Genomic DNA, 11,620 nt, shown 5'->3' with positions numbered 1-11,620 from the left:
CTGCCAACAGTCACGAGCAACAGTTTTTTCAAGTTGGGCCTCTCTGCCACGATCATAGGGTTGCCAGGCGTCCGGTTTTCGACCAGAACGCCCAATCGAAATGGGACCCTGGCGGCTCCGGTCAGCATGGCTGTCTGGGCCAGTTAAAAGTCCAGTCAGCAGCACAGTGGGGCTAAGGCAGGCTCCCTGGCTGTCCTGGTTCTGTGCAGCTCCCCGGAAGTGGCCAACATGTCCCTGCGGCCCCTAGGCACAGGGGCGACCAGGGAAGCTCCACGTGCTGCTCCTGCCCACAGCGCCGGCTCCGCAGCTCCCATTAGCCGGGAACTGCACCCTGACCCATACCCCAACCCCCTGCCCCAGGTCAGAACACCCCGCCCCGCACTCAACCCCCTCCCAGACCTCACACCCCCTCCCGCACCCGAACTCCCTCCTGAAGCCCACATCCTGCACCCGCCTCTGCACTCCAATCCCTGCTCCAGCCCTGAGCCGCCTCCCATACTCCAAACCCCTCAGCCCCATCCTGGAGTCCCCTCCTGCACCCCAAATCCCCCAGCCCCAACCCAGAGCCCGCTCCCCCAGCCAGAGCCCTCGCCCCCTCCCGTACCCCACCCCCCTGCGCCAGCCCAGTGAAAGTGAGTGAGGGCTGTGGAGAGCGAGTGACAGAGGGAGGGGGGCTGGAGTGAGTGGGAGCGGGGCCTCAGCGAAGGGGCGAGGCCTTGGGGAAAGGGCAGGGCAGTGGGGTGGAAAGGGTGTTCAGTTTTGTGCAATTAGAAAGTTGAAACCCTACACAATCACCATCACAAATAATACCTATATTACCTGTTCCAGGTATCCCTTGGGATGGCACTTCTGCTTCTACTCCATCCATGGATGGAGTTACATAGACACCCCCCGCCTCAAAATGGCTCCAAAAATCCAGTTACCCCATGTCTGCACAGACCTAAGTAAACAGGTGAGCCATCCTGCTGGTACAGGGGCGATCGCCCCAGTGACGTCACAGGGCCCGGGGGAACCGAGCCCTCCTGCTGGTCCAGGGGCGATCGCCCCAGTGACGTCACAGGGCCCGGGGGAACCGAGCCGTCCTGCCGGTCCAGGGGCGATCGCCCCAGTGACGTCACAGGGCCCGGGGGAACCGAGCCCTCCTGCCGGTCCAGGGGCGATCGCCCCAGTGACTTCACAGGGCCCGGGGGAACCGAGCCCTCCTGCCGGTCCAGGGGCGATCGCCCCAGTGACGTCACAGGGCCCGGGGGAACCGAGCCCTCCTGCCGGTCCAGGGGCGATCGCCCCAGTGACGTCACAGGGCCCGGGGGTACCGAGCCCTCCTGCCGGTCCAGGGGCGATCGCCCCAGTGACGTCACAGGGCCCGGGGGAACCGAGCCCTCCTGCCGGTCCAGGGGAGATCGCCCCAGTGACGTCACAGGGCCCGGGGGAACCGAGCCCTCCTGCCGGTCCAGGGGCGATCGTCCCAGTGACGTCACAGGGCCCGGGGGAACCGAGCCGTCCTGCCGGTACAGGGGTGATCACACCAGCAAACCCCCAAAGGCCATCGTTCCTTGGGAACATATTTCTGTGGCTGGGCAGTTCCCCACACCAGGCTGGATGCTCAGCTCTTGCCATAGCATGGCACATAAGGATTATGACTGAAGTTTAGCAGAGCTTTGGACCCAAACAGAATCTATTTTTGCCTGGTCAGGGCAGAGACCACAGAGATTTTCATTCTAGAAGCTCTTTCTCTTTTTGCCCACATAAACTTGACTATCTGTTAAAAGATCAGATCCTCGCGTGTACCAGAGCTCTGCTTGACACAGCGGAGGGTCCGTCTGCATTGCAAGTGAAAGTGCACCTGTAGGCACAGGTAGTGGACACCTGGTGGCACAGGCTTTACCCCAAACTACAGACCCAGGCTCCCCAGCAGGCTTGTCCTTCACACCTTCGCCTGCAGCACAGACAAGATATGGGCTGTTCAGGAAGGACAGGCAGGGCAGAAAAGGTGGGGGAGTTGCGTTGTATGTAAGAGAGGAGTATGACTGCTCAGAGCTCCGGTATGAAACTGCAGAAAAACCTGAGAGTCTCTGGATAAAGTTGAGAAGTGTGAGCAACAAGGGTGATGTCGTGGTCGGAGTCTGCTATAGACCACCAGACCAGGGGGATGAGGTGGACAAGGCTTTCTTCCGGCAACTAGCAGAAGTTACTAGATCGCAGGCCCTGGTTCTCATGGGAGACTTTAATCAGCCTGATATCTGCTGTGAGAGCAATACAGCGGTGCACAGACAACCCAGGAAGTTTTTGGAAAGTGTAAGGGACAATTTCCTGGTGCAAGTGCTGGAGGAACCAACTAGGGGCAGAGCTCTTCTAGACCTGCTGCTCACAAACTGGGAAGAATTAGTAGGGGAAGCAAAAGTGGATGGGAACCTGGGAGGCAGTGACCATGAGATGGTCGAGTTCAGGATCCTGACACAAGGAAGAAAGGAGAGCAGCAGAATACGGACCCTGGACTTCAGAAAAGCAGACTTTGACTCCCTCAGGGAACAGATGGGCAGGATCCCCTGGGAGAATAACATGAGGGGGAAAGGAGTCCAGGAGAGCTGGCTGTATTTCAAAGAATCCTTATTACGGTTGCAGGAACAAACCATCCCGATGTGCAGAAAGAACAGTAAATATGGCAGGCAACCAGTTTGGCTAAACAGTGAAATCCTTGCTGACCTTAAACGCAAAAAAGAAGCTTACCAGAAGTGGAAGACCGGACAACTGACCAGGGAGGAGTATAAAAATATTGCTCAGGCGTGCAGGAGTGAAATCAGGAAGGCCAAATCGCACTTGGAGTTGCAGCTAGCAAGAGATGTTAAGAGTAACAAGAAGGGTTTCTTCAGGTATGTTAGCAACAAGAAGAAAGTCAAGGAAAGTGTGGGACCCTTACTGAATGAGGGAGGCAACCTAGTGACAGAGGATGTGGAAAAAGCTAATGTACTCAATGCTTTTTTTGCCTCTGTCTTTACAAACAAGGTCAGCTCCCAGACTGCTGCACTGGGCGGCACAGTATGGGGAGGAGGTGACCAGCCCTCTGTGGAGAAAGAAGTGGTTTGGGACTATTTAGAAAAACTGGATGAGCACAAATCCATGGGGCCGGATGCGCTGCATCCAAGGGTGCTAAAGGAGTTGGCGGTTGTGATTGCGGAGCCATCATCTTTGAAAACTCATGGCGATCGGGGGAGGTCCCGGATGACTGGAAAAAGGCTAATGTAGTGTCCATCTTTAAAAAAGGGAAGAAGGAGGATCCGGGGAACTACAGGCCAGTCAGCCTCACCTCAATCCCTGGAAAAATCATGGAGCAGGTCCTCAAGGAATCAATTATGAAACACTTAGAGGAGAGGAAAGTGATCAGGAACAGTCGGCATGGATTCACCAAGGGCAAGTCATGCCTGACTAACTTAATTGCCTTCTATGAGGAGATAACTGGCTCTGTGGATGAGGGGAATGCAGTGGACGTGTTATTGCTTGACTTTAGCAAAGCTTTTGATATGGTCTCCCACAGTATTCTTGCCAGCAAGTTAAAGAAGTATGGGCTGGATGAATGGACTATAAGGTGGATAGAAAGCTGGTTAGATCATCGGGCTCAACGGGTAGTGATCAAGGGCTCCATGTCTAGTTGGCAGCCGGTTTCAAGCGGAGTGCCCCAAGGGTCGGTCCTGGGGCCGGTTTTGTTTAATATCTTTATTAATGATCTGGAGGATGGTGTGGACTGCACTTTCAGCAAGTTTGCAGATGACACTAAACTCGGAGGCGTGGTAGATACACTGGAGGGTAGGGATTGGATACAGAGGGACCTAGACAAATTAGAGTATTGGGCCAAAAAAAACCTGATGAGGTTCAACAAGGACAAGTGCAGAGTCCTGAACTTAGGACGGAAGAATTCTATGCACTGCTACAGACTAGGGACCGAATGGCTAGGTAGCAGTTCTGCAGAAAAGGACCTAGGGGTCACAGTGGACGAGAAGCTGGACATGAGTCAACAGTGTGCTCTTGTTGCCAAGAAGGCTAACGGCATTTTGGGCTGTATAAGTAGGGGCACTGCCAGCAGATCGAGGAACATGATTGTTCCCCTTTATTCGACATAGGTGAGGCCTCATCTAAAGTACTGTGTCCAGTTTTGGGCCCCACACTACAAGAAGGATGTGGAAAAATTGGAAAGAGTCCAGCGGAGGGCAACAAAAATGATTAGGGATCTGGAGCACATGACTTATGAGGAGAGGCTGAGGGAACTGGGATTGTTTAGTGTCCAGAAGAGAAGAATGAGGGGGGATTTGATAGCTGCTTTCAACTACCTGAAGGGGGGTTCCAAAGAGGATGGAGCTCGGCTGTTCTCAGTGGTGGCAGATGACAGAACAAGGAGTAATGGTCTCAAGTTGCCGTGCGGGAGGTCTAGATTGGATATTAGGAAACACTATTTCACTAGGAGGGTGGTGAAGCACTGGAATGCGTTACCTAGGGAGGTGGTGGAATCTCCTTCCTTGGAGGTTTTTAAGGCCCAGCTTGACAAAGCCCTGGCTGGGATGATTTAGTTGGGAATTGGTCCTGTTTTGAGCAGGGGGTTGGACTAGATGATCTCCTGAGGTCCCTTCCAACCCTGATATTCTATGATTCTATGACTTACCCTGAAAGGGAGGCGAAGGGGGCTTTAAGCCACGTTCGCTGTCCTCAACCCCCAGAACTGACTAGGGCTGACTTTACCCCCAGCAAAACTTGGACCCACAGATGTAATGGCCCCTAAAGATGGCTGGAGTGAAGTTGTATTCTTCCCCCCGCAGCCCATCCCACGACACACCACCTAGGTGGACATTCTTTCCCCCCATTATGGCTTTACGGCTGCTGTGGGCCACTAACACAGAGCAGCCTGATTTGGGCCCACGACCTGGCCCAATTACGCCTGCCATAGTTAGTATATTACGTTTTTCTCACTCTGATCTGCACACGGCACGTGAGTGCATTCATCCATCACACTCGGAGGCTCTACGACATACAAGTAAATTAAAACAATAAATAAAAAATGATAAAAGGACTAATTTCGCCACTTTTATTAACGTGCCTAATGTTACTCTTGACTCCCCTTTAGGAAGTCTTCCTTACCCTTCAGCTGTACATTCTCCCCGGCAAAGTCACAAGAGAGGTGACTTTTGCAGATTGCACTGCTAATGAGAAAATTGTTTGTTTTTATGGTAAGATGATTTATATAAATATTCCCCACAGGATAAGACTCTTGAAAAAACAAGTCTCGTTTTCAAAAGTGTCCTGGGACACAGCAGGAAACAACAAACAAATTCATTCATAAAAACTTGACATTTAGAAAACATTTGAAGAACAGGGCTTCACTCTTAACACGCCCAGTTCAAAAAGTCCTCGCACTGGTTGGCATTCATTTTATTTCAGAGGGAAATTATTATTAATATTATTTTTTTGCTGTGCCCGCGATGGGCAAGGTATTTTCCATGCATTCAAGGCTATGAATTTAAGGCACAATTTAAAGACACCTAAATGGAGGGGAACAACAGATAGGGAATTTCCATACTGCTTAGCTAGCTTCATTATAGGCAGCCTAACTGAGAAACGGGGCCCTGCAGATGGGCTTGGGGAAGGGGGGCAAGGTTGTACCATGTTTAGGAGACTCTATGGAAGAAGGCACAGAGCGGACTTTTCAAGAAGCTGACAAAGACAGACAAGACCCAGGAATGTTAGCAGAGCGAAGGGCACAGAATAATGTGAATCTTGGCAAGGAGGATAACCAGGAAGGGGCAGAGATGTGCTGGCAGATAGGGAGTAAGGGTTTCAAAGACAGGAGTGATGTGATCAAATCAAGAGGCACGGAAGATGACTTTATGCGCTGAATAGAACCCATTACAGCATATACTGAAGGCAGACAATATCCCATCCCATCTCCTAGAACTGGAAGGGACCTTAAAAGGTCATCGAGTCCAGCCCCCTGCCTTCACTAGCAGGACCAAGTACTGATTTTCCCCAGATCCCCAAGTGGCCCCCTCAAGGATTGAACTCACAACCCTGGGTTTAGCAGGCCAATGCTCAAACCACTGAGCTATCCCTCCCCCCCATTATCTGATATTAAAGCTACCAGCTATATAGACAACATGGGAGGAATACTGGACACATGTTTTTCCAGGATTTGGATGAACATGTACACAGCAGATTGGCTAAAACTGCTGATGACACAAGGTGTTTTACTTTCTGACAGCTGTTGAGGATTTTGAGACACTCCCAGTAGATCTAAGCAAACTGGGGTATTTAGCAAAGTGAGTACGGATTACATTTAATTAGGAAAAAGGCAAGGCAATGGCCAAAAATAGTCCAAACTTTTATATAAGCAGATTGGCTGTGAATGAACTTTGAGGACTCCCGGAGGGAAAGACCTTTGGGTCAATGGGGATAACTCAGTGGAGCTGTCTGCCCAGTAGCAGATAAAACAGATATTTGTGTGTTAGAAGAACATGGAAATGAAATTTTCTGGAACAACTGTGTGAGCCCAGCTGAAGTGACGTGAACAGCCAACAGCAGTCTCAGACTGGCACTTTGAGCCCCAAATTCCTCCCTACATCAGTGCAGAGCCTGGCACAGGGATGGGGAGAGGAGGGGCTGCTAGGGACCAGTCTGGACTCTAGTAATATTTAGGGCAGCCCTCAGTGCTGCCCTAATTTGGGAGCCAGTTGCCCAAGGCCTCTGTGGCATTTGTCAGCAGTGAAAAGGCCCTGCCTACCCCTATGTCCCCCAGGAATAGCCCCTGTGCTAGCAGTTTTCATGACCCAAGGCTACTCAATTGTCACATACTTGCCCATGAAAGTCAAGGGTACAGTTAGCAAATGGAGCGGGATTTCATGTGATCTCAATTACAGGCAGCATTTTCCAAAGCACTCGGCTTTAGCCCACCTCTGCTCCTACTGAAGTCAAAGGTACAATTCCCATTGCCTTCAGGAGATGCAGAGTTAGGCCAGGCTGAGCACTTCTGAAAAATCCTGCCTTACGTAGGCGTTAAGCCTTGAACACTTAGGCAAGTGAGCCCCTTTCTGACAGGTGAGTAGTGCTGAGTCAATATTAACCGGGCAGAATTTCTTATTTAAACAAACTATAAAAGCTAAAAGAAATCTCTAAGCTTCATAACTGAATACTGAATGCATGAACACTAATGAGCACAATAAAAAACCTAGGGCCTGTCTGAGCCAAGGCCCATTAAAGTCAATGAGAGTCTTTGATTAGTCCCTGAGAGAGACTACCTCCATGCAGCCTTGTAAAATGAAGGTGTGATATAACTGTTCCATAGGTGTCTGTGGTGGGGCGGCTGCCCCACGCACGGAGAGTGTGGGCTGGGGCAGGCCCGGGTGCCTGCATGTCCCAGCAACCAATAAGGGAAAGGCTTGCTGCGAGCCAATCAGAGCCCAGGTTGGGGACGGCCAATCAGGGCCCAGATTGGGGACGGCCAATCAGGGCCAAGCTCAGCCATATAAAAGACTGCTCAGGGCGAGAGCAGTCAGTCTGTCCCAGCCTTCAGAGGGGAAGGTCTGTCTCCAGAGCTGGGAGGCCAGCACCACGGACAGTGCCGTGCAGACCAGCCTGAATCGGCGGGTAGAAATTGACCTCTCGGGGATCGATTTATCGTGTCCCGACGGGATGCGACAATCGATCCCCGAATCGACGCTCTTACTCCACCAGCAGAGGTGGGAGTAAGCGCCGTCGATGGGAAGCCGCAGAGGTTGATTTTGCCGCCGTCCCTACAGCGAGGTAAGTCGGCTGCAATACGTCGAATTCAGCTACGCTATTCGCGTAGCTGAATTTGCGTATCTTAAATCGACCCCCTCCCCCCCCGTAGTGAAGACCTGCCCTTAGAGAGCGGGAGAAGGTCCTACTCCGTAGCCTGCCAGGCGGCAGGCCTGGAAGGAAAAGGCCTAGCGAGGAGAAGGGCCGTTGGGGAAGCGGTCCAGAGGAGTAGTCAGAGGAGGAAGGAGGAGGACAGCAAGGCTGTCGCTAGAGGGCCTCTGGACCGGGACTCAGAGTAGTGGGCGGGCCTGGGTCCCCCCCCCCCTTCCCCCCTTTTCATTCCCTTTGGCCACACACTCAGCCATAGGCCGCAGGGAGCAGCCAGCCGGAACCACGCCAGATCCTGGACTGTAGGGATCGGACTTAAAGGTGTGTGACTATTGATCACCTCCCTCCCCCGGAAGGGGGCGCGAATAGACAGAAGGACACTGTCGGAGGGCAGTGTTCCAGAAAGAGGACCCTGTGCGTCGGGAGCACAGCAGGTCCACACGCCAACCACTGGCGGGACAACAGACGGGACACCACCAGAAGGAGGCGCTCTACTGGATCAAACCGATTCCCCGAGACGACCAGTAGGAGACGCTGTGGTGGTGAGTCCCAACCCTGTCACAGTGTCCAAAAGCTCTTTTGCACTGAGCACTACCGCTTTGTTGAAATCCTCAAAATACAACACCAAAACCAAATTCAGGAGCAGTGTACTTTCAACACCACTTTATAGTGCAGAATGCTGGGGAATGAGAAAGTCTGACACGTCCAAACTGTCTTCATTCCCTACAACCTCCCTCAGAAAAATCCTCCCTATCTTTTGGCCCAGAACAATCTCAAACCGAGATCTATTGACACAGTGCAGCCAAGAGGATCTGAGCACCATCGCTGCCAGGAGGCATCGGAGATGGATCGGTCATGTGCTTCGGAGGGAAATTGATTCCATCACCGGAGTAGCAATAAGATGGATGCCTGAAGGCAAGCGAAAACGAGGCCTCCCGAAAACAACATGGCGAAGAGCTGTGGAAGCCGAGCTGAAAAACCTGGGGCACATCTGGGGAACCATTGAAAGACTCGCCAGAAACAGACAGGAGTGAAGGAGCTTCGTCACTGCCCTAAACGCCAGCGGCATAATAGGAACATGATGATGATGACTACCGCTTTGTAAACATCAGCATTTCTGCTGCTTATTATGATTCTACTCTCCATTGTTCATTAACTGGACAAAACTAATTGTTGTTCCAGGGTAAAGCTTACAACATAAACTGTGAGACAGTGATTTGAGAGATGAGGTGGCCAGGTTCAACAGGACCAAAAAGAACTGTCAAGCTCTAGGCTAAGCTGAGAAGAGAAACCGGATTCTTTTCAAGGAGATCTGTAATGCCTGGCCCTAAAGACTTCCATGTGACTAGTTAGTGTTCAATCAGTCACCCATTCCAGCCAAGCTGTATTCGAATCTTTTCCTTGCTGCTAGATCCAGTTTATCTTTCAATCAATCGTGTTGTAGATAAATCCTGTAACGTGTGGCCCTCAGAGTACTTTTCAATAACAAAAAAATTAAAACAAATACTAAAAGAGGATTTTTTTTAAAAAAAGCATTAGCTAGGATCTTAAATGACCTGAGTGTAGTGGCACTTACTGTGCCCTGTGTTTAGAGACCTGCTTGGTCCTGCCTGTTGAGTAATTAGCAAACCGGGTTGTTTTGACCCCACGGTGCTCGTATGACTCCTTCACATCAAGTTTGTTGTGCAGAGGACGGAGCACATGGATTCTACATTCTCAGTAGGAGGGAACCCTACAGAAGGTGAGTTAATTAGGCAAATAACTGAGCACCAAGTGATTTCATTCAAATGTACAGCACTATTTAAATACACAAGGGGAAACCTGGAAACGGCATGAGTCCGTATATCACTACCCTTCAAACATGAGCTTGTTAATCACAAAGCCTATTTAATCCAGCTTCAAAATATGGCAATGGAAGTGTTGCAAAATTTAATATGGTTAATTTGAGTTAATTATGCCTAATTATACATGTGCCATATTGCAGAGTTATCTAGAAACAAGTGTGTTTACTAGCTACAAACAGTAAGTATAATATTGAGCTCTATGATGAAACTTTAGATGCAAAATATATTCAAATACGCACAAAAGCAAAAACGGTGCCAACTGCTGAAAAGCAGCACTGTCTTGTGAGACCTCTAAGTCAACTCTTGCTATGGGCCACAGGAGACCTTGATTTTCTCTGTGTGTGTGTGTGTACTTGTCTTTCTACTTCCGTCTCAGCCATCTGTCACAGAGGCTGCTGCCCCTTTAAGGTCAGGCCCTTGTCCAATACATCCCTGATACAAGTTCTGGTCTTTCAAGGATAGGCATTCTGGGAATTGTAGTCTCCCCCAAAAGGATCGTGTGACTGCAGGCTACCGCAAGGCCATCTGGGCAAGGTGGGGCAGGCTGTCAACAAGAGTCAGACCAGGAAAGAAGTGGGGCCTGATGCAGGGCACTCCACTGAGGGAAAGCTGAAAAAGCAGCAGCAGCTTGCTATTGAAAACTCTTGAGTACCCTGTGTCTGTGGAGAGGGTGTCAGGGAAGGAGCCATGGAGGAGCTTGGTAAGGGAGTGCTTGGAAGAGACCAAAAGCTGGGAATGGGCGACAGGGGATGGATCACTTGATGATTCCCTGTTCTGTTCATTCCCTCTGAAGCACCTGGCACTGGCCACTGTCGGAAGACAAGATACTGGGCTAGATGGACCATTGGTCTGTCCCAGTATGGCCGTCCTTAAGCCAAGGAGAAGGCATAAACGCAGGCCAGCACCATAAGTGGTAGCCCTGGGAAGCACCTTTACTGATGGTGAAGGACTGTGCAGTTTGTTATTATTTGTGGCTTGTTTTCCCTGGAGGAAGGGGAGTCTGGCTTGGCCGGAGAGTCCAGTCACTAAATTCACAGAAGCACCAATTCAAAGCAGCATACATTTTACCCCTGAACAAGTCCGGTCTTTCGAAAGGGTATTTCTGGCTCTTTTTTTATGGATTTCCTTGAATGACACAAAAGTTCTAAGCCCAGAATGCCTCCTGAAGGTAATGACTGAAGAAACAGAATTAGCTAGAGTATGGAAAGCATTCTTACTGCATGCCTGGGTAAGTCTTATCCCTCTGAAATGGCAGTCTTTGTAGCCTAAAAGTGAAAATAAGGGAGAAAATCAGCTATAATTTGGAGGATCTTATTGTACAGATGGAAGTTGCACCACCTCATCAATACCGCCTAGTTGGCAATTTTCACAGACAAGGTGGCCAAGGAGTAAGATCTATTTCTCATGTAATATACCATAACTTCTATGGTTTTTAGGTTGGAGAATCATCTTGGAAGACCAACCCATCCTACACCTTTCAGAGGCAGCAGAAAACACCAAGGAAGGATCCCGGACAATAGATATGGACGTGATACACAAGGATTGTTTTCTAAGCTGCAGAGGAATCAAGGGCAGTGTGTTGCCAGATCTCCTCAGCTGGATCCATTATCCCCTCCTTTATTGGTAGGGCCATCTCTCCTTAATCCTTTGTCTCCATGACATCAAATATCTTGTGCATCTTTTCATGAAGTATAGCAACTGGAATGTGAAAGGCCAGAGCTTAGTGTCCAGCCATCTCCTGGATGGCCTGACTGTCCTCAAGAGCAGAATGCAACTACAGAGTAATTCTGTGCAATCCTGTAGATGAGTCAGATTCCTTCTTCCTCAGCTGGTCCCTCAGTTAAACAAGACCCACTGCTATGGAAGCATGCCCCTCTCTTCCTCTCTCCTGCCCAAAGCTTTCTATATCTCTC

This window comes from Chrysemys picta, chromosome 6 (assembly GCF_011386835.1).
Source record: "Chrysemys picta bellii isolate R12L10 chromosome 6, ASM1138683v2, whole genome shotgun sequence".
Classification (NCBI taxonomy): domain Eukaryota; kingdom Metazoa; phylum Chordata; order Testudines; family Emydidae; genus Chrysemys; species Chrysemys picta.
This window is presented reverse-complemented; position numbering follows the sequence as displayed.